Source organism: Podarcis raffonei, chromosome 2, assembly GCF_027172205.1.
Source record: "Podarcis raffonei isolate rPodRaf1 chromosome 2, rPodRaf1.pri, whole genome shotgun sequence".
Lineage (NCBI taxonomy): Eukaryota > Metazoa > Chordata > Lepidosauria > Squamata > Lacertidae > Podarcis > Podarcis raffonei.
The window spans coordinates 95,212,413-95,237,092 of NC_070603.1; positions in this window are offsets into that span (position 1 = coordinate 95,212,413).

A 24,680-nucleotide genomic window follows, 5' to 3' on the forward strand; every position below is an offset into this window, starting at 1 on the left:
TCGTTGTAAAGTTAGTCACTACTTGGCGTGAAATGGTTTGGGACACAGGAAGTTGGCATATAGTGAATCAGACCATTGGTCCATCTTTCGCTCTCTGTTGCCTACACACTGGCCAGCAATGCCTCAGAGGTCTGATTCAGCACCACCTGAAGGTTCCAGGAATGAAACTTGTGATTTGCACCCCAAAGTCCCATGTTCTGCCAGTGAGCACCTCCTGTGCAGCATTCATAACATTTCCTCCAAAGTTGTCAACGTAATTGGTATCACCAACTACTTTGAATGCAAGGGAATGGGTATGTTGTATGTTTCATGCACTACAGTTTTCAGTGCATGCAGCCCATAATTTACCAATAAGAGGGGCATTTCTGTGTTGGCACACTCTGAAATGACTCCCCCCCCCAAGGCCTGCACCATCAGTGATGCAGTTCCAGTGCATGCTGAACACTTTTTTTGTTTACCATGGCTATTGCTCGTTAATGATACAATTCATTATGGATTTTTTTTTACTTTCTGCCTGTTTGTATAATATTTATAATATTGATTGTACTGTTTGTATAATATTGATAATATTGATTGTATTTGCATTGTATCTTATCATATTGCTATACACCACCTTTATAGTTCCACGTAACAGGAAGAATATAAATAGTTTAATAAATATATAAAATTAGTCACCAAGCCCTGAATTCTTATTGGATAAATGGAACATTTTCCCCATTTACTTCACTTACTTCAAGTCAAAGGGATAAGTAAGCATATAGCTATTGCCAATCTGATTTACTCTTGATAGGTATGTCTCTAAATGACAATGAAGGTGGAGAACTGGGATGGTGACTCATTTGCATTTAAAGGAGAAGCTACCAAATGCACCAAACTACCCGTGAACAGAAATACAGCTGTTTACACTTCTCTGAATTTTGCAGTGCCAGACTCCAGCCAAATAATGTCTGCAAAAATGCACATAGAAGGGGAAGTGTCCATAAAATGCATATATTAGTGAAAACAACAAACAAACAGCATACAAAGCTGTATTATATTAGGGGCACTGCAAACAAGCAAGCATATTTTAAAGAAAATCTGCTGCTGAATTTTCATGAGGACTTTTTGAAAAAATAATAATTGCAAACTGATGTGATAATGTGGAGAACTGAGTTTAATACTGGGGGAAATGAGAAACTGAAAATTTCAGGTTCGCCAACCCCTCCAGGAGGGGCTGTGCAATTGGTTGGGGTAGGGTGGATAGGGAGCCTGGCATGAACCAGCCCCATATAGCTTTGAAATGAAAATACCCCAGGCTCCAATTCCCAGACCTACATTCACCCCGTTCCATTGAAACAAGTGCTCTTCTCTGGCTACAAAATATATGCACATTGAGGTCTGGCATTTGTGCACAAGAATACTAAACATGCCGCTCTTTTCCTTCAAGGTGAAGCGTTGCACAGAATGACAGAGACATGGAAAGTGTCACTGCTTTTCACAAAGGTGCCACATTTGCTCTGGGAAGAACATTTATTGGCACTATGTTGAGTGGGTTTTATACGATGGTATAAATATGTCAATTAGTATTTCATTTAGCATCTGTGACTAATGCTGCCCACGCTGAGAAGTTATAGCGTGTGCGTTTCTTGCCAGAGGGTATGTTTTTGTTTCTTTATTATTCAAATAGAATGCCGGTGGAAAATTTCAGCAGCGGGGAATAGGACAGAGAATTACAGGGTTCCTTTCTAATGGAGGATCAGGGATTGGTTAAAAGCCTTTTAAGTGGAAGCTTGGGTCTTAATTCCCTTTCCAGTATGGAATTCGACATCCCACTCTGCCTTGTAGATCAACTCCTACAATCTTCCTCCCTGCGTGCAGGCAGTTATAAAAAAGTTTTTTAGAACTTTCTAAATTTTGGCAGAACTTCTCATCTTGGGAATCAAGATGTAAGCTGGTTTGTGCAGAAGTATGTTCAGTACAGTTCAGTGGCAAGAGACCTTACGAGGCTGCTAGTAGTTAAATAAACAAGTGTGCAGTTAAGTACATCTCGGGCTGAAACCCTAATCTTATTAAAATCAATAGGCCTTAAAGATGTGTAGATTACAGCCAATTCAAATGCTCAGGCATGGGGAGGGGACATTCCTTCTGCACCACAATAGCTTTCGCATAAGGAGTCGCTGTGAAAGCATTGGTACAAGAAAATTGCACAAAACCTTACACACTTCACAGAAAGTGTCTATGCTAAAGGAAACTCTAGCATATAAAACTGGACTTAGAGTATAACTGGAATAACAAACATCTAACCATCTAACATAAAATATAGAAAAGGAACAGGAATAAGGAGAGGGGCTGTAACCAGGGGGTTGACCCCCTCCAAGGGCTCAGGCCCAGAGAGGTGCAAAAACCATGCCTCTCCACTCTGCCTCGGGTTTTGGGGAAGCACACTGCTGCCCTTGACTAGAACTGACCCCTAGACATGATACGACTCCATTCTAAAGCTACTCCACAGCACCACAGCTATATAAAAGCACCCCCTTTACATTTGTTGTTGTTGTTTAGTCGTTTAGTCGTGTCCGACTCTTCATGACCCCATGAACCAAAGCACGCCAGGCCCTTCTGTCTTCCACTGCCTCCCGCAGTTTGGTCAAACATTTACATTTATATTTACACAAATGAATAAAATTCTTCCCAACCCGTTTACAAAACTACTTACACATAATGCGCCTCGAAACTTCTGAAGCACAACCAAAATACAGCTTTCTTTTGCAAGAATTTTGAATTCTGAAGCATGTTGCAAAGGAAAGGTATAGTTTCTTCTTTTTTTCATTATTGTATTTATGCCAGTAGAGGGCACAAGCTGTTAAATCACATTATTATCATACATAATACCAGCAGCTTTATACGATTCTTAAGGTTGGGTGTGGGGAGAGAACAAGTCCTTCTGTGGAATTTGACTGCCGTGTTACAAAACTGATAATCCCCCCAAAAGATTATTTCAACAGTTTTCCTTTTTTTTTTTACTGCTTCATTGACTCACTTGGTAGTTATTAAGGAATGTGCTGCCATAAAACAGTTGTGTGGGCTTTGGGATTGACTTTAGGAAAGCTAATAAATAAATGTTAATGAGGCCAATTAGAGTAAAAACAATTACATTTGTTATTTCTAAGCTATAAAACACTCAAGGGCTTGTCTTTTAAATAATGGTTATTGGAACCGCTCAGTGCTTGCAGCTTTTAGCAGCCACAAGTTCAAAATTGGAACATTTATTTAACCAGAAGGTCAGGGCAGCAATCTGATTTCCACTTACCTGGGGGTGAGCCGTACTGAACTCTGTGGGTCTTCTGTGTAGGGATGGAGGAGCAATTTGCTACATATCCCATTTGCTACATATCCACTCTGCATTTCTCAAAACAATATGCAAGCCAACATGCACCTGTCCCTCAGAAGTCAGACTACTACAATTTTTGCAATGCAGTTCCCCAACCAAATAAAATGTGTATATTAGGGGAAAGTGTGCAAATAATGCATCCATTTCTGAAAATTGTATACAAGCATGCATTATATTGAGGGATTTTGCTTGCAAAAATGTGTACAATTGGCAAAAATGCATACAAATATGTGCATATTAGGAGAAATGTGTGGCTTATTCAGGACTGCAAAATGAACATAGCAGGCCCTACTGCATCCAAGGGGTGCCATGCCATACACCCAGGCCCTGTGCAGAGGCCCAGGGTGGGAATCTTGTTAGAATAGTTATAAACTCAAACATTGCAGCTGGTCCCTGGCAGGGGCCCCTGGCCGGCTTAGCACTTTAAAGCCTGGGGTAAGTGTAAGGGACGCGGGTGGCGCTGTGGGTTAAACCACAGAGCCTAGGGCTTGCCAATCAGAAGGTCGGCAGTTCAAATCCCCGTGACGGGGTGAGCTCCTGTTGCTCGGTCCCTGCTCCTGCCAACCTAGCAGTTTGAAAGCACATCAAAGTGCAAGTAGATAAATAGGTACCGCTCCGGCGGGAAGGTAAACGGCGGTTCCGTGCGCTGCTCTGGTTCGCCAGATGCGGCTTAGTCATGCTGGCCACATGACCCGGAAGCTGTACGCCGGCTCCCTTGGCCAATAAAGTGAGATGAGCGCCACAACCCCAGAGTCGGTCACGACTGGACCTAATGGTCAGGGGTCCCTTTACCTTTAAGTGTACCCAGCTGTGTCCCAGCCCCCTCCACTGCACAGGCCTGAGTACACCAGTTATATGATGTTTTTCCAGAGGTCTGGGTAGCAGCACTACAAATTCTCCTGTTGCTTCCAGTTACTGTTAGTGGTGAGCATAGTTTTGGAAAGCTGATACTCGTCTAAATATACATCACTAGCTATCTTAGCCATCGGGAAAGACATCACTTGAAGCCTCCGTCTTTCAGCCAGTGGTACAGTTTGCACATGCTAAAGACTGCAGAGCCACGTTCTGAGCAGTAACATTCTGAGCAGCGGCAGCCGACTCTGGACAGGCAGAGGAACTATTATAAGTTTTGTTGCTAATGTTTTGCTTTGTTTATGCCTTGTAGCATTTTTCTTTCTTTTAGTTTTGTTGTTTAGTCGATTAGTCATGTCCGACTCATCGTAACCCCATGAACCAGAGCACGCTGGGCACTCCTGTCTTCCACTGCTTCCCGCAGTTTCGTCAAATTCATGTTGGTCATTTCTATAACACAGTCCAACCATCTTGTCCTCTGTCGTCGCCTTCTCCTTGTGCCCTCAATCTTAGCCAACATCAGTTTTTTTCAGAGGGGGAAACAAACTTTCTTTTAGTATGCATTCTTTATTTTACCAAAAATAAAAAATAAAAATATAGATGGAAAGATTATGAAAAGTTTCCCTGTCATCTTGCCAAGTTATGCTGCTGTGTGTATGTTAAACTACACTTAGTCATTTTAGACAACGTAGCTTCACAGCCTAGTCAAAGTTTGCTTTGGAAAGGAACAGTTTTAGTAATTACTCAAAACAAAGGCAACATTCCTTATCAGTTTCAAGAGGGTATTTATTATAATATTCTCTTTCTTTGTAATAGGGGAAAGTGTGTCTGCATTTTTGTCTTTTAAAAAGAGTAGAGGAAAATGTATTTAAAACAATTACTCAATTTTGAAACCAATCTCTTTCAGCTTTCATTCATTCATTGTGTGTTTGTTGCTTACAGTGCTTGATAATGCTGCCTCAAAGGCCTGCCGATTTTTATCTACAAGGAACGAAAACAAACTCAAAATTAAATTGGAGCTAATTGATGGAAGTTGGTTTTTTGCAGTTAGTCTCTGAACAGCCCACAGGTATCCTGGTCAATCATGAGGTCTCTTCCTGTGCAAGGATCTTTATGTGGTAAGTAAATAGCACCTAGTTCAGATTGGCAATGAACAAGCAGTGGCTGGGGCCATGGACAACACATGTGTCTGCTGCACAGCTTTGGTACCCACAGATACTCAATGCCTGAATAGGGCTATAATCTCACACTAATCACACTGCGTTCTAATTATGTGCCAGTGTTAGCTGTCACCCAGGAACAGAAACCACAGCTGATTAACAATATGAATCTTAGGTAATTAGCAAGAGTGGATCCATTGCATACATTTGCATGTGGATATTTAAAATGATCTGAGGCATGAATCACACTTCCTTTGTTTTTAGATTATACGCATGTATGATGGTTTGCTTCAGATATTTGTAAACTACCTGTTAAGATTATAACCTTCCTGAGAAGTCACTCAGCAGGATTTAAGTAAGTTGTTGCATGCATGGATGTAATTTGCACAATGGGACTCCCCCCTCCCCCTGCATGTCCCCCACACCCTAAAAAAATTGCTCTGAAAGGATTGGAGGAATCTCCAGAACTGATATAAGGGATACACAGGAGGAAGGGGGGAGAGTACAGTGGTACCTCAGGTTACATACGCTTCAGGTTACAGACGCCACTAACCCAGAAATGGTGCTTCAGGTTAAGAACTTTGCTTCAGGATGAGAACAGAAATCGTGCTTCAGCGGCGCAGTGGCAGCAGGAGGCCCCATTAGCTAAAGTGGTGCTTCAGGTTAAGAACAGCTTCAGGTTAAGAACAGACCTCCGGAACGAATTAAGTACTTAACCCGAGGTACCACTGTACTGCTCAGTAAGTTGAATTCCATCCATTATTTCCTATGTGAAGTGCCCTTTTCAAGATGGTGCTCAGTGCTTAACTTTTTAAAATGTGCACTGCCAGATTAACCAGTGCCACCTTTCTAGATGATGGGGGAAGTGTTTAAAATGCATTCTGATTAATCTATAAAATGTTGCTGCCCTAGGATTTGTGAATGTATCTAAACACATAGAGGTTGTCACCTGAGGTTAAGTAAGCAAATAAGGCTGGAATAAGTATTCCACTCTTTCTACAAGTAGCTCAAGTAAACATGCACTATGGTGGTGGTGGTACTTTGGAGGAGACTGTATCAACTGCTTCTCTGCATTATTTCACCCCCCTTGACATGCTACACTTAGTTGCTCATCCTTTTTTCTGTGATGTCACCATGTACTTAAATTACTACTAGTAAATAATAAACCTCAGTTCACCCACCAGTAGCTGCGGTTAACCAGCACAGCACATACACCACCCTTCCCTGTGCGGAGGCTATAGCTAAGGTGTAAAGGAACAAACTTGATAAGACAATGATCTGGGATTTTTGAAAAATGGCCACAAGTTTATTGCTTTCAGGTGTAAGTGAACTTTGGCTCAGCCATTGGCTGTATATGCATTTCAGCCTCCTGATGGAGGGCTGAAACCTTTTTCAGGGTTGTGGCAAGGATTTTGGTCTCCTCAAGACACCAGTCTACCAAGGTGGCCAATTTTTGGGCCACTGCTGGAAGCTCTATGGCCCATCTGCCCCATCTTGGCTTCTGGGCAGAGACTTCCACCTAGAGCTCTCTTATGGGTTACCCTGAGTATGCACCTGTTCTTCGGTCAGGGTGATGCACCAATTCACCCAAGACCTTGATGACTAGGATGGGAAGCACAAAACATCCAGATGGGCCCAATCTGTTTGAAGGCAAATTCCTTCCCAGCAAACACTGGGAACCATAGCAAGGTCAGGTAGAGTGCAAGGAGGCAAAACATGCAGTGAAGGAAGGAAGGAAGGAAGGGTTTACTCTTCTGCCAACTGTGCTGAAAGTGCCAGGCACACTTGGCTTTTAAGGGTAGCCAGAGGACCAGAGTGGAAGCACGCAAGTCTTGGTCTGCCAGTGAAGCTCTGCCCACTAAGGTGCCCATGATTGAGCAGTTTAAATTAAGTATTTGGCAGGCAATCCTGCCTTGCAATACAGCTGACCAGATGATCTTCAACAGCCGGTCGTGGATGTGAGTCCCAGCACCTGGGAATGGTGGCTAGCCAGTGAGGGGCTGCGACCACCACCTACCTGTAACATGGCAAATGGCCATTCTGACATCACATTTTCCTTAAATTTAAAAAACAATAACTGATGACCAAGTCGATTTTCAGATGTTTCAGGATACCTTTCCCCTGCAATTTCAAGTCCCCCAAAGCCCTAAATAAAACATTAAAAATTATTTTAAAATAATGCAACAATGACATTAATTTAAAATATAACATTACCTTAGTTGAGTTTTTTGGATTTAAGCCAAGCTAGTTCACTGCATGAGTAGGACTGCATGGGATTAGATCAAAGTTGCCAGGTTTAACTGTGTAGTAGATCAGTTTTCTAAAGTCACGTAACTCAGTTTTTAAATGAAGGAGCACCTCTTGTCAAACAAAGGCTGGTACATGACTCTCCAGCTATCCCAATCAGACAGAATAAGCTGCAGTGATCTTACTCTCATTGCATGATTGCTGTTGAAGCAGATGTAATTCAATTGGTTTTGATGACGTTCCACCAGCAGGAGACCAGAGTTACAATGGGTAAATTGGCCTCACTGGGCCAAAATTGACAAAAATAACACCACTACAGCATTTTATTAGCATGTTATGCTGTTTACTCTCACTGAGGTTTTAAAGGACACCAAATGTGATTGATTAAGGACTTAATTGCCAATGTAAAACAACCAAGTAATTAACATGAAGAGAAGAGTGCAAAGTAGCACAGGGATTTCATCAAATACAGAATAAATGCAGCAACAGTGTTGCTTATTTTAAAATATTGTAGGTCAGTGTCTAAGTGTTTAGATATGATTTGGTGCTGTTTCAGGGAACAGAGGGTGGTATTCAATTAGATTTTACTCAAAGTAGACCTATTGAAATGGACCATGACTCAGTCATGTTCATTACCTGAGTCTACTCTGAGTAAAATTTAGCTGAATACCACCCAGAGTACACAACAGATTTATTCCAGAGATAAAGTTGAAGACACTCTCTCTTAGACTGCAGGGTTCTGGAAAAATGCCTGGCAGAATTATTGAACAATGTGAAAATCTGAAACCTTTGGATTGCTTCAGCCTCAATGCTAAGGTCAGAGAAGAAGAGCAACACAACTAAAATACCAATCTATTCTCAAGGTGTATTAAATAATACTGTGCCAAAAAAAATACTGCATTTTTAACCATTTCCCATCAATTAATGAGAAAAGAAATTTCTTTCTAAAATCAAAGTGAGTGGGACATTTTGGTGAAACTGTCACAAAGAGCAAGGTTTCGCCAGTGTTCTGCACTCTGCAGCCTTCATAGGTACTCATGTGTCAATTAAAGCCCAGATATAATGAGGTAACTCCTTCCATGTTGCTTTTTCAATTCAGGAAGTTCAGGCAGATGAGTAATCTGAAGAGTGCTAGATAAATGTTTACAGGAAAAGGGGGGAAATGCATGCACTATCCTTGGCTACTTCTCAATGCTCAAAACCCAAGATCAACATTCTAATGATTTTTTTTTAAGAGCCCTGAAAAGAAAACAGAAAACTGGGTACCTTTCTTCACAGGCGAAAAATGGCTTCTGAGAAATTGGAAGACGGGTTTCCACACAGCATGTTTATTAAGCAAACACCTGGTGAAACCATTCCTTAGGTGAATGTACAATCACCAAACAGGCCTCTCTTGCACTATGTGGTTTGAATGCATAAACCAGATGAAATACAGAGTAATACAGAGTTAGGGGCTTCCCAGCATTAGGAAGAGCCTTTTTTGTGATGTCTCTGCGCCTGCGTAATGACCTCACTGAGCTGCATTTGGCTCCCACTTTATGTTCTTTTGGACACCAGGCAAAAATTCACCTCTCACCTTTTGTGTCAGGCTTTTAGAGGCTGATGGGTGAATACATTTCTGAGTTTTGATGCTGCTAATTATGTTGTTTGTGTTTTTATGATAATTGTTTTCATGTTTATTATGTTTCATATCACTTTATTCTTATGGAAATCAGAGTGTGACCATTTTCTGGTGATAGGAAGTAAAAAAAGGGATAAACATATTGTTCTGGGTTTAGGGGGTGCCAGACCCCTCTAATCCTTGGTTCCAGTAAGCGTCAAAAGCTAAACAAGCCTTCTAATTCCAAGAAATAACCAAGCTAGCTTCCTCGGAAAGTGATGGGGATTAAGGGGCTTCATGCAAGATGGCAAATGGGTGGGGCCCCGTCCTTCAACAGAAAAAGCAAGAGCTGAAAATTTAGCAGAGTTTTAGCAGTGATGCGACCTAGAAGTAAAACAGCAGGCTGGAGAGAGTCAGAGCAGTGTTCGAGAGCAATGGGAGAAACAAGACCCTTTGGTGGTGTTGATGCTGTGAACCCCTCCATTGCAGGTTGTATGTATGTGTAAATAAACCATATATCATAAAGACACCAGAGTCTCCTGCTGTGCCTTCTTCCCAAAAGGTATCATGGACCCTGGACAAGTGCCTGGAATTCTTGAAATCTCACACCACTCAGAGATTGGGGTGGCACACAACAATATCATTAGAATTTGGATTGATAGAACTAATGAGTAGAACTGGGCAATACCTGGTTTTCAACATCACAATATATCACCAGTTAAATATCACGAAATCTTGATATATCACTATATATATATAGTGGCGATAGAGGGTCCCACCGTACCTCCCTGCAGTGGTGGATGGAGCGTCACACTTTCCTGTGGTGGCAGAGGGTCCTGCCATACCACCAGAAAATAAAAATAAAAACTCTTCCCCCTCTTTTTTTTTCAGTGGTGAGGAAAGAAAGAAGTGCTTTCCAGTTCTTTGTTTACTTTGCCTCTGATTGTCTAGCCATGGGGCTTCCTCTTGGATTGTTAGCAGGCTCTGCATAATTAGGTGGAAAGATACCAGTGAAGCTGAGTGAGTTTGCTGGTTTGTGTGAGGGCTTATCTTCATTTCTTATCGGTTAGGGGGGAGGAGGCAGAGAGCAAGCAAAGCTGGAGACAACTTGCCTGCAAAGTATCTGCAAAGTCTCCACCTTTTGTTCACAGGTATATTGCCTTGCTGAAACACTTACCACAATGTTATTTCAATACCGGTATTCAGTAATATGGGCACAGCCCTAGTAGTGAGTGAATATGTGTTTGTGTTCTACAATTCACCATTGTCTACCCTTTTATAACAAGATGAACTATTAGTTGAGAGATCTATACTAAATCTATCATTGCTACCACCACTGATATAATATCCACCATTACTATTGCTGCACCAGGTTCACGTTGTTAGATGAATGAAGTCATGGGTGAAGTGGGCATCATGTTGCCACTTGGCAGTAATACAGATGGCAATCGAAGCAGCAAAATAAGAACATAAGGAGAGTCTTGCTGGATTAGAGGAACAGCCAATCTAGTTCTGTGTCCTGTTTTCCCATAGGGACCATCAAGATGCCTCTGGGAGGCCCCAAGCAGGAAATGAGGGCAATAATACTCTCCTCTGTTTTTCCTCAGGGATCTGGTATTCCGAGACATAGTGCCTCTGATTCTGGAGATCCTATCATGGCAAGCTGCCACTGTAGCTTTACCTTCCACTGATATGTCTTAATACCCTTTTAAAGCTGTCCACCTTCCTTTGCTCCAAAGATGCTCTGTAAACGTATTTGCGTGGTAAGGGGTACACAAGCTTTGAATAATATTCATACACTACTGGCTTTGTGTATATAAATCCCACTTGAGTCTCTGTATTTTGATCATATGGGACAACTTGTGAAGGACACCCGCTCGCTGTGTGGTGTACACACAAACACCACCCGCCACCCAGAAATTCAGCATGACAAGGCAAAGGAAGAACCAATAGGCTTATCGCCTCTCAATGTATTTCTCACTCAATCCAAGTCCTTGACAGTTTCAACACTATTGTTCTCTCTGCAATCAAGGTGTTTCCAAATGTAATTAATTAATTCTCTACTCTTCAACAGGTTCCTATGGTGACTAAATGGTGGGTGCTTCATGTGAATTAACCCTGTGAAGTCAGAGATGATGGTGAATAGGTTTGGTTGTTTCCATTACTGCTGATAGGGAGGTCACTTTTTGTCTTTGTTTTCACCCAAAAGCATAATGCAACCCACTGAACATCATGAAGATTGAGAATTGTCGGCCAGTTTGCCAAAGAACCCTTGTAGTTACTTGGGAATGCGGCTACTGCTGAATTGCTACGCTTAAAAATTAATAATTTTATTGGTTGAGCTGATTAGCTAATATCCTCAATGCTTGTTTCCTTCAATAACTATACATTATCATAAAACAATTAAAGGTAAAGGTAAAGGGACCCTTGACCATTAGGTCCAGTCCTGACCGACTCTGGGGTTGCGGCACTCATCTCGCTTATTGGCTGAGGGAGCACGGTGTACAGCTTCCGGGTCATGTGGCCAGCATGACTAAGCCGCTTCTGGTGAACCAGAGCAGCGCATGGAAACACCGTTTACCTTCCCGCTGGAGAGGCACCTATTTATCTACTTGCACTTCGTATTTTCAAACTGCTAGGTTGGCAGGAGAAGGGACCGAGTAATGGGAGCTCACCCCGCTGCGGGGATTTGAACCGCCGACCTTCTCATTGGCAAGTCCTAGGCTCTGTGGTTTAACCCACAGCGCCACCGGCATCCCAGATAAAACAATTACACATGATTAATAGGTATATGAGACAGTTTTTGTTCTAAAATGTTGCATTGCTATAGAGATTATTTACTGGGCCACCACAAATACATATTTCTTCATATATGAGTCTTGCAGAAATAAATATAATTGAGGAGAAAAAACAATTGCTTCCTTGTTTTGCTCATCACTGATCAAATTACACAAACAATATTCAGAAAGAAATTGTTTTCAACAACAAGTTTTTGCATATCATAAGCATTTACTATACTACAGTGGCTACCAAATTTCTGAATTAGAACTTAATAGGTGGTTTGTTGCTGGTTTTTGTTTGTTTGTTTGTTTCACTGCATTTGCTTATGTGTAATAAATCCAATTATTTATAGGAATCATTCTTGTGTTAGAGGTTAAATCCTCTTCTTTACCTCTAATTGCTTGGGAAACAGCCTATTGTTAGATTTTGCTTTCCTCCTTGGAAAGTATTCTAGATTAAATGTTTTACAGTTATTTAATTCTGCCAGTGCTACACTATTTTGAAAGTAATTGCAAGGGCAGAGGAACAAGGCAGAGAGCTGTAGTTCGTCATCACTACATATAGTATCACCTCCCTTTTGCCAATGCCAATATCGGGTGCTCAAAGTTGCAATGTATTATTTGCCAAAATCCATTAAGAGAACACACTAGATTTAGTAGATAGCAAAATGCCCTCCAAAAGGCAATCCAATCTACGCACAGTGTAATTGCAAATAAAATAAAATAACAAAAGTTACTATATTTGGTTTAGACAGGTGGGGGACCAATAAACAGGAAATACCAATACACATGTTTTCCCCTCCTAGATAATGAAATTTGCAGCCAGAAGCCCTGGAAAAAGAACTGATAAGTACAAAATTGATCATATTTGAATGCCTAATACCAGCTGATGTCCAGATTAAACATTCATAGCCAGGTTAAAATTACACTGTTTGTTAATAAAGAAATGTTAAAACAGAGGTAGCAAAAGCCATAAAAAACTCATCAGTGGTAGTTCTCATCAGTCACTTATCTTTGATATACAAATGGCCAAGGGGGGGGGGAATCAAAAGATAGCGCTATCATCCCCTCTTCTCATAGTCCTTGATTGCTTTTAAATTTTCATCTAACAGCCCATGAAATCATTCCACCATTTTCATTTATTTTTTCGTGTGTGATTTCACGGTGCAGTATATCAGTTTTCAGCACATAGCCTTCCTGGCATCTTCTTTCTGTAACAAATTCCACTGCACATTATTCCAACCTTTTCATTTATTTTTATGGTAGTCACCCTGGCCTGATCTATGATCTGTCTACTTGAGGGACATTCCCCCCCAAGATTTTCCTCCTCTTGGGTTGTTACTTGTACAGTATGTCCAGCGACTGGGAAAGCTGAGTGTCTCTAATCTTTGGCCATTGCTCTCATTTCTCCATGTTGGGTTCTGGAGCATGGTATTGATCACCTCATTGTGTGACTGGAAACTATAGACAACTGGTAACCTATGCAACTATTAGATGCTACAAAGATTGTTTAATTATTTACAATAATTAGAATCACTGGCCCACCTATGAGGCAAAGTGAGGCAACCACCTCAGGTGGCAGGATCCACAGGGGCAGCAGATTTGGCATCAAGGAATGCATTGCCTGCTGCCGCGATAACAGCAATGGCTGCAGTGCGCTCCTTAGAAGCCAGATCTGAGGCCTTCTCGGTAGCTTCCCCACACTGTCGTCTCTACAGCAGTCTCTTGGCAAAAAGAAGGTGCTGCCGGTTTTCTCCTAGCCTTGTTCCCAATGCAGAATCATAGCATCGTAGAATTGTAGAGTTGGAAGGAACCCAAGAGTCCAACCCCCTGAAATGCAGGAATCTCAACTAAACCATACATCCAACCTCTACTTAAAAACCTCCAAAGAAGGAGAGTCCATCACCTCCTGAGGGTTAACTGTCAAACTGCTCTTACTGCTAGAAAGTTATGCCTGATGTTTAGTCGGAATGTCCTTTCTTGAAGCCATTGGCTTGGGTCCTACCCTCCAGAGCTGGAGAAAACAAGTTTGCTCTATCTTCCACTTACCTTCTTTAAGTATTTGAAGATGGCTATCATATCTCCTTTCAATCACCTCTTATCCAGGCTGAACTGTGGGAATGTTCAGGGAGGCAGGAGAGGATTTATTGTTTAAGGATAACTTGCATTAACAAGTTCTATATCTAAGCAGAGTTTAAACATTCCCCTTTACACGCACAGGCTAGTTTTAGCCTCTAAATATAGGATTCCTAGTAAGATCCCTTCTTGTCCCTCTTAAAAAGAATAAACACTATATTTATATGTACCTGTTTATATAAAAAGAATAAACTATCTATATTTATATGTATCTGTTTAAAGCAAAATAAAAGTTAAAAAAAGAATAAACACAACAATCTAATTAAAGTCAATATAAATGTAGTTTACTCACATTCATTCAGTTCACAGTTGGATCCCTGAAGGCAGACTTATGTTACAAAAGTATATACACATGTGGAACTATCCCATAAAGGAGTTAGAACAAGTGAACAAGCAGTCACTTCTCCTCACACATAGAAAAACAAAATGGAGAAGAGCAGAAAGAGAGAGAGGCTCCCTGCCTTGCTCTTGTTCCCCGGGCAGAGAGATGGCCAGATTAGACCACACCCACCTCTAGTCACATGCAGAGGAAGTTTGTCCCAGCTCAGGAGGAAACATGAAGTTTTCTCCTGAATGATACAAAGCATCCCCTAGCATGTCTACTCTAGGAATGTTGTACTTGACTGCTATGTGTTTCACATCCAACATAAACATACCCAACTCCCTCAACTGTCATAAGGCTTGATTTCCAGAACCTTGATCATCTTGGTTGCCCTCCTCTGCACTTTATTCCCCCCTTGCGGCTGATGTAGATCTTCACTCATCCCTTCTTCCCTGACAGGGTGAGATCCATTTTGTGGTTTGCCTCAGGTGCCAAAATATTTTGGGCCAGCCAGGAGAACTATAATATACATACCTGCTGGAAACATAGACTAGCAGCCTCATATCCAACATTGCTCAGGAATTCTAAAAAACAAACAAGCAACAGTGCAGGTTTAAAGTGAGTGGGTAAAATCAGTGCAAATGACTTATTCCACCATTTTGATTCAATTGTATCTGAACACAAAGAAAAACCTGCTCCTTGATCTCAGGAACCACTATGCAAAATCTGATTAAAAATTAGTGCAGTTTTGAAAGGTTCAGTCTACCATCAGGAATCCAAACGGCATCTAACTGTATCCAAACACAAAGGAAAACTTGCTCCTTGGTCTCAGGAACCATTATGCATTTTTATGATATATTAAGAGGTGTACAAATGCATAGCCAACTCTAACCAAATAGTTACCAACCACCCAACTCCTTCTGACCCAACTGGGCTGTCCTCATGTTTATGTGGTGCCCATCAAAGTTCCCTCTCCTTATCAGCCTCATAACACCACTACAGTGCACCTTACTGTTCTCGCAGTCCCGATACACCCATTCTCTATGGGTTTAACCAAACAGTTGCCTGGCCAATCTGATTTCCGACTCTGTACCTAAACTTTTATTACTGCAATAAACTGTCCAAACACAGGTTCTTCCTGTACATGTGTAATCAACTGACAAGTTTGTTGCATGTGGCAAGAAATACTTCAGGTTCTATTTTCTAAGCAGCCCAAAGCAAACTTTGCCACATATTTATTAGTGTAGGTGCTACTGAGTCAAAAAAAGCAAAGTTCTATCCACAAGGAATAAATACACCTGCAATGTGGCAACTCTAAATATATGTTAACACGTTCTTTTTTTCCCTGAGAGTGAAAATTAAGCAAATTAAAATAAATCAGTTTAGTTTTTATTGTTGAGTTGCTTGGAGATGTTTTATATGAAACGATTTATAAATGAAAATAAATAAATAATAGTGCTACTTCTGGGTTTTAAAAGACCTGTGATTGCAAGCGGGGAGTTTAGCATTTCCAGATTGTATAGCACTGTCAGGGGAAATGCCATACTTAGCATAGTCTTGTTTGCCATGAACCTACCTCAAATCCCAATGCCATGAACTGATATGAAGAGTTTTCAACCTTAGTCACATGGAGAGTTGTTTACATTGTGCCTCTGATACAGAAAAATCTGGAGTTGACCTCTTATTCACCTGTTTCGGTGTTTGTTCACATCAAACCTTGAATACAAACTTGTTACTGTACTGTCAATATTAAAACTGCTTCTAAATCACACAGATTTTCCCCCACAACAGGCATCCTGACATTTTTTGTGAAAACCTTAGTTGCTGTCAAAAGTGCAACAAAGCTGAAGGTATTGAAAAATATAAGCAGATTAGATTTTATGGCCAGGATTGGAATGGGGGACCCCTGGAGGGGGGGTTGTATAGATGATGTTATGAAGGGAGCCTGTGGTGTTCAACAGAAGTTTAAGGAGATTCACCCACATTTCCTTCCTCTGCCAGACCTCCTCCGTACTGATTGAGCGAATAAGGCAGGGCTGATGAAAGGAATAAACTTGCAGCCTTTCAGTACGATAAAGAATATATTCTAGTAGCACTAAGATTATGGCTTTGTCAGTATGGAGGGGGGAAATGGTCAGTTGACTGTGGATGTGTGAGGGGTGAACATAACAAAACAAAATCACGTACTGGTATTTACCATTTTTCCACAAGGATTGATGGCTAACCAGCACCACCAACTCTTTTCTCCTTTTCCTACCTACTGCCGCTTCAACTACTCTTGTTCCTCCTCCATTTTAAGCTGCTGCATTCACCAACCAGGGTCTACCCTCACCCTTCAATGTCACATTCTGAGGAAGAAGTCATTCTCAGAGTAATGCATTGTGGGTTAGGTGGCCTCAGAGTATGCCTGCACGTGACAGTGGCAAACCCTGTTTAAAGTTTGAGACTGGTTAAATTTTAAACTGTGAGTGCTGCCATCTTGGCAAAGTTGTAGTGGCAGCAGCACAGGTGCTGTCTATGGCCATCTCAGCCACAGTGGCTCACTCTGAGGAAGGATCCTTACTAGTGGCAGACTGCTTCATAGCTAAGTGGTCCTCCATAATTCAATGGCTGGGTGGGCAGGCAGCAGGAATCACAGTGGGTAGGTGGCAGGTTTTGCCCTTGCTTGTGGTGATGGCAGTGGTATAAGTGGCAGGCAGGCAGCCCCTGGGTGGCAGATGGGGGCACAGTTTGTTCCTTCTTGTGATCCACTGCCTAAGACACATTTTCTTGCTACATACATGTCCTGTGTAGATAATTAGATGAAGTCATAGTTATAAAGCTCTTAATACCTAAAGACCATTTGTGGAAAGTCTTATGAACAAACCAGGAAGATTCTCTTCTGCAACTGTTGGGTTACCAAAATCTGCATTGTTGATACTCTCTAGAATGGGATGGAAGAAGAATCACTTGGGACCAAGAGACTGAAGTAGTTTAGATTCAGCTCAATGCACAAGGTGAGACATGAGGTATGTGTGTGTGTGATTAACTTTGGTCTCACCAAATTGTAAAAACAAGTGAACTTCAGAGACCCTGTACTTCAGGGCAGCCAAACTCATCAACTTCCAGCTCCCATCCAGACTGCTGGCTGTAAATCATAGATGCTGTTTATTTGCCTCATGTTTACTTTAATCTCAGAATCATTAATTAAAAGATGGCAGTAACGGCATCTCCTCTTGGATTATTTTTGAGGTGCCTCTATAGTGACAGTTGAATGACAAGTAGGTAAGAAAAAACAATCTATATACTGCAAAGTGCTTCAGAGATTTCAATTAAATTAAAATAATTATTAACTATTGGTATTACAAGAACATCCAGAATTCCCAAAGCAGGATCAAGACCTGGTTCTGAAAAGTGCTTTGCAGTTTCAGCAAAGCTGAAAATATTTTTCCATCCTCCAAGCATTTAATACCTGTTCATTACTTTAATGCAACCTCTGTGTGTATGTGCATGTGATGTAATTTGATTGTTTCCATAATTCACCCTGGGATCATGTATAAACGAAGAGCAGGAGAGAAATTCAAATAAAAAGTAAATAAATATCCTTCCTTCCTTCCTCTTTTCCCCACCCTCTCTCCCTCCCTCCCTCCCACACACACACACACTTGCATACACCAATATATGTACTAACATTTTAGCATTAGTATTTTCCTCATTACATTTACATTAGAAATGGCATGAACAAGAAGCATCCACAATTAGCGAATCTGGAAGAGATTTAACTATTTCCTCCTACACCTCAGTCTGTTTTTTAAAAAATACCCTCCAAAAGCTGGCATTTGCCCTGCATAGAAACTTCCCTCCTGGGGGCAAAATAACTTGGGAAGTTAGTTTTCACCAGAACCATAGTGGGTGGGGCGGAGGGTTAACATCCTTCGCCATGAACCACAAGCCCCTTTCTGTCTCTAGGCTCAGGCTCTGTCCTAGGCAGAACCACCTTAACTCTTAGCCAATTGTTTTCTGATGGCAATCAGCAGCATGCAGCCCATATTTTTCTTAGGCCATGTGAGGTTTGTTGAGTCTTGAGTCTACTCCACCATCTTTCATCTGCTACTTAACCCATCACTCTCCCAGCACCCTAAGATACCTTCCCATTCAAGTTTCCCATTCAGTCGCCATGCATAGCTTCTTATGTTCCTAGACCATGCTGCAGTTTCCCCAGCAGAACTGATCTTACAATTATTTCCCAAGAAAATGCAAGGTATAGGTTGAGCTTCGGCCACTGACTATTCCAGGTCATTCTAGCAGTAATATTCTCATTTGTCACCGTCTCAAGGTGTTGCAGATTCCATAGTACTTTCCTTCCACCTTTGAAAATTGTGAAATACAATACATTTGGATTTCTAAGCACATATATGTATGCAACCTTGGGACCTAGAATTATATCTTAAGTATGAATATCAAGTTTCACAGCTCCATACTGATGCCCAAGGGAACTATCTCATTTCAAGGGACATAAGTAGTGCCTGAAAACAGATTGGTGGATTGCATCTTCTTTGAGCCTGGAATGCAAGTTACATCCTGAATGCACTTACCAAGATCCATTTACCCCACTTCAATGGTCGAGGGAGATATCACATTGCAAATAAATAAATAAACACATACATACATAATCAAGTTGAAAACTCTGAATACTTGCATTTAAGCAGACCTCAGCTTCATTTGGGTAAAAAGGAATGGGTCTTTTACTTACTTTTAGTGATTTTCTAAATGCTGATGATGTAATGCCTTTTTAGTACAGGTTGAAACACTGGAAACGTCCTTAAGCTTGATGCTGATAACGGTACAACCCTAGTTATAAGAGGAGCAAAAGAGGCCAAGTAAACAAGCAGTAAGTAGGTAGAGGATGAGACAGGTTGGTCAATCAACTTTCAAACATTGGATGCGTCTCCAGAAAACAGGTATCAAAGAGATTCAAAACTGTAAAACTAGCTAAGGCAAAGTGGCAGAAAGAAGCAACCTATACCTATAGGCATGCAGGTTTCCTTCACACTACTGTCAAACACACAGCCACTGGAGTTTGTGGCTAGTAGGTGCTTTAGCATCAAGAACATGGCTAGGATTCTGCTTCTCCCCACATGTTCGCTGAAGATATGATGTTGTCTCCATGTCCCCTTTCTTCAAGACAAACTTTGCTATCCTACTGCCCCCACCAGATGTTCCCAATACCAATCCTTGGGGGGGGGGTGTCTCCATTTTCTATTTCTCTCCATTCAGAAAACTGTCCATATATTCCTAGTCTTTGCTTCCCACAACTTAACCAATTCCTGATCCACAAGAGGACCTTTCCATTTATTGCTTTACTTTTAAGCTTATTCATGAGTTTTTGGTGTTGAAAGTTGCTTGACAGTCCAAACAGGTCTATAGGCTTGTTGACACTCTCAAAAAATTCTGATAGTTTTGGATCATTGCGGAAGCCATGTTTGGCTCAGTGTCAGTAAGGTCTGCTCTTCTATATACTTGTATTTCCTAGGAGTTTTCCACCACCTTTACCCATAGGAGCCTGAACATTCACAGAGATCTCCATCAGAGATTTTGTCTGGAAATCTTGCCATCGGAGTTTATGTAGGTGATTACCAGGTGACTATATTTTCAGTGATGGCATACCTGCAGCAATGTTCATTTGATGCCACTGAAAAGCATAAAACTATTTCACCTTACTGTGTTCTCTTCTTTTAGTTTGAATGGATTTTATTGTTGATTGCTCTTTTTATTTGATACATTTTTTGTTTTTAATTTATTATTGTTCATATTTATTGTTTCATTTTTGCCATCTTAAGGCACTGCCAAGCTGGGAGATAAATTGTAGAAATAAATAAAATATCACCATAGCACAGTTCTCATTAATTACCAGTATATGGACAAATAAGTGGCCATCCATGTTCCCTTAAATGTTAACAGACCATACAATATGAAGAAGCGTTCTCAAGTGCTGCTCGTTTGGTCTGTTCATATTGCTGAAGTTTCCTAAAGAACCAAACCCTTTAAAACAGCAGTTGTTGTAATGAAATTTTCTTGTATACCTTAATTACCACATTACTTGCAAAAATTCTGTACTGTGAACATTGGAAGTCTGACTCTATAAAAATCTTCATTCAGCTCCCACACTGAAGAGACACTCATGAACTTGGCACTTTTTCTCCTGGGCTTGCAGCCCAGAAATTGGCTGGAGCTTTTACTTAATCCCCAAAGTGTGTGTGTGTGTGCGCGCATGTGCACGTACGCGCATATGCACAAACATTTCTGTGTGATTTTCAACTTCTCCGTTTATTCTGTTTTTAAGAAATGATAAGCTGAAAAATGAAAGCTAAAACAAGCACTCTTTTTCCCACTACATGAGCAAAAGCTTTCTGTCTTGGTATGTAACTTTTGTTTACTCCATTGCCAAGGCAGGAGGCTTATTTATTAGACTGGTAAAAACTATGAAAGCTAAGATGGCTGTGGCTACCAGACTTGCAATTGCATTAAATCCCTTCCAAAGCTAATCAGCTTTTCCCAGAACATGCAAGGCAAAGTGCAGCTACAGCCACCTTATTTCCCACACAGCTTGAATTTAACTTTGTATTTTCCGAAAGGGGAAAGCTCTCTCCCCCTTTTAAAAAATGCCACCTTCTCTGCTTTTACATATCTCTTCAACCTGCTTAAAATAAATGTTCTTTCAAAAATCAGGGAACAAGTCACATACTAAAAAATTCAGAATGCCCCACTGAAGGCTATTTGCACTGAATCAGCAGCTTATAGGATTGCATATTGGAGACTAGCACTAAAACCCAAACATACGTACCCTCTTCCCTGGCATGGTATATTACTGAACACAAGGAAGGGGGTAGCATTGGAGTCTTGATCAACACTGTAACTGGAATATAAACCCAGGAAACACAACGTCATGCTTCTGTTTTCTGGCAGGCACATACTATTCCCCCCCCCCCAACATCAAGGGCATTCCCCAGCCAAAGGATTGCACATGGCAGATAATGGAGCAGTTGCAGCAACAGGGGGCCATGTCCCCTCCACCAGCTTATGTATCTTCCCAAACTCTGAAACTCCTCCTGCCTCTTGACTTACCTCCTGGCTGGTATAGGTAAAGGTAAAGGTACCCCTGCCCGTACGGGCCAGCCGTGTCCGACTCTAGGGTTGTGCGCCCATCTCACTTAAGAGGCCGGGGGCCAGTACTGTCCGGAGACACTTCCGGGTCACGTGGCCAGCGTGACAAAGCTGCATCTGGCGAGGCAGCGCAGCGCACGGAAATGCCATTTACCTTCCCGCCAGTAAGCGGTCCCTATTTATCTACTTGCACCCGGGAGTGCTTTCGAACTGCTAGGTTGGCAGGCGCTGGGACCGAAAGACGGGAGCGCACCCCGCCGTGGGGATTTGAACCGCCGACCTTTCGATCGGCAAGTCCTAGGCACTGAGGTTTTTACCCACAGCGCCACCCGCGTCCCTCCTGACTGGTATAGCTCCCTACAAATCACTGCCCCCACGCCAAGTCAGACTCCAGCCCCACTTCCCCCAGTGTACACTCCTCAGCATCCTTCCAGTCACTGACAATAGAGGGTGAATAACAATCAGGAGAGAATTGAAAATAAGCCACAACTAAGTGAAGTTGGCATGGTATTGGGTAAGGATCCATTATCTGAAGCCAGATGCAGCAACTCAACACACTTGGCTGGGGAATGCTATGGAAATTGACCAGCATACAAGGACCCAGCATACAAGGACCCAGTGCCTTCCATGCAACTGGAACCCTGCTGGTAAATTTGAGATGAGTAGAGCCATGCCTTGCCTACTCAAGCTTGCACCATGGTCTGATGTGACTCCTCAAGAGGGCCCCATTATTTGTAGATTCTGCCCAATGGCGTTCCCACCCAAGTTGTGACAAATAGCTAAGCAAAAGACACATAACAACTACCTGTTAGCCACTGAAAGATGTGCAAAAACATTTCAACCAAAGGCGAGTGGTGGTTAATAGAAAAATTTCTTTCTAGCTCTGTAAACAAGCATCCACTCAACATATCAGTGGAAGACTCTAAAACTGAGGGAGGACTGGGAATCAGGTCACAAAGAGAAAGAAGGCTACAGTTGGAGCCGATTGACCTCTTTAAAGGAGCTCACTGCCTCATTCCTTCCCAAGATCTCACTGTAGATGAATCCCCACAATATCTCGGGGAGAACTGGCTTCTTCCCTGTCTTTGATGATGACTGCACCACTTTGCAAGCTGGTTCTCCATTTGATTCCTTGCTGGGCCATTATTTCTTTTGCAATAAGAGGTAGTTATGGAAATGGAAACCAAGACATTCATTTCCCATTTGTCAAGTCATGGAGTACCTCGATGCCCAAAGGATAATGATAGAAAACTTAAAATGAAAAGGGCTGTATGAGTGAGTGTGCTGCAGTCTTCCATAATTTAAATGTCTTCAATTTGAGGCTGTTTGGTCTGCACTTTGAAAACATATGGACCCTCCACCACAACCTGACGACAAGAAGGTTGCATTGCATTCCCTACATGGGAAAATGTATTACTATTTTTTAATTAGATGTATACTTTTCTAAGAGAGTATCCTCACAAAGCATCTAACACAGAATAAAAGCTAAAGAGCCATCCATAAACAATACACAAATACCATTTCAAACTTATCAAAAAACTACAAATCAATAAAAAAAAAACTCAGCACATCAATCTGAAGGCAAACAACAATCAGCCAAGCATAATCATAAAACACGAGATAGAAGAACAGCCCAACGGTTCCATAGTCAAATTAAACTCAATCTATAAAAGCGGAATACAAAAGTCTTCAGAGCCAGTTTAAAAATGCAATAAAGCGTTGGGGGGGGGGGGAGCTTCTAAGGAGCCTTAACAAGTTTTAAAACTTTTTATTACTACACAATACTTCTCATATACTTTGTTGGGGCTTACTCCCTAATTTGGGGGAAACATTTGTTTTGGAGGAAATAAAAACAATTTTCATAAAATTAGCCAGGTTTCTCAGAGCAAGGGGTGCACATCTTCAAACACAGAGATGCATCTTTGCTGTTGGTTGGTTCAATCCATAGAACTGTAGAGTTGGAAGGAACCCCAAGGGTCATCTAGTCTAACCCCCTGAAATGCATCCATAACAGATGACCATCCAACCTCTGCTTAAAAACCTCCAAGGAAGGAAAATTCACACCCCCAATTTGGTGACCTAAATTGAAGTTTCAGGAGCAGAACAGGTGGTGAAGTTGTTTCTGTGAGCCCTTCACTGTGTTCTCAGTTTGCAACTCCCTCCACATAGTGGTTGGAGCAGTGACATGATAATGCAGGAGCACCACAATAAAGTGGGCTGGGTTGACATGACTGTTTTACTCTTTGCCAAATTCAGACTAGATTCATTCATCCCATGTTCTCAAGTTGCCTCATCAGTCTGGCTAGGAGAATTTCTCTGTCTGTCTGTCTGTCTGTCTATCTAACTAACTCACATGTGCACATGGACATTCACACTTTGTATTTTCAGATAGGACAAATCAATTAATGAGAAGTCAGGGCTTACTAACTGGAGTAGTGAACATTCTGGAGACTGTGCAGCTTCTCTTCCAAGTTTACACCCTCTGTTTAGGGATGCAAAATGAACCTGGTGCTGATATACTGCACACCGGTGGCTGCAGCAAGCCAGGCAGATTGGTTTCTATAGCTATGCGCTGTAAAAGGATGCAAGAGTTCCTTTCAACTCCCTGGCTTTAGCCCAAGCCAAAGGCTTCTTAACGCAGGCAAGCTGTTGTGTGACTGCTGAAATGGAAGATTATTTATTTAAAGCAGAGACTTTTTTCTTTCCCATCCCACCCCCTCAACCCCCAGCACTCAGAGAGCAATCAGTGCTAAAGGGAAAGATGGCAAAGCTCAGCGTCTCCAAATTGAAACTCAAGCCAAGGGTAGAGAAATGCCCTGCAGCTCATCCCAGTCTGTGAATGACAATAAATAACTGGCTAAGGGGATGTTATTGAAAAGTGAGAGGAGGGAGCAGGGCAGGTCGACTCTCTTTCGAAGTTTTTACTCCCAACATTAGTCTGAAGAGATTGCGAGGGATGCAAAGGAACCCCTTTCCTCTGGCTAAAACACCCCTGGCAGAAACTGTGTGTGCAAAAACAAATGGTCGACCAGGTTGGTCAGCCATATAAACACAGCTGTGAGTGAGCTTCATG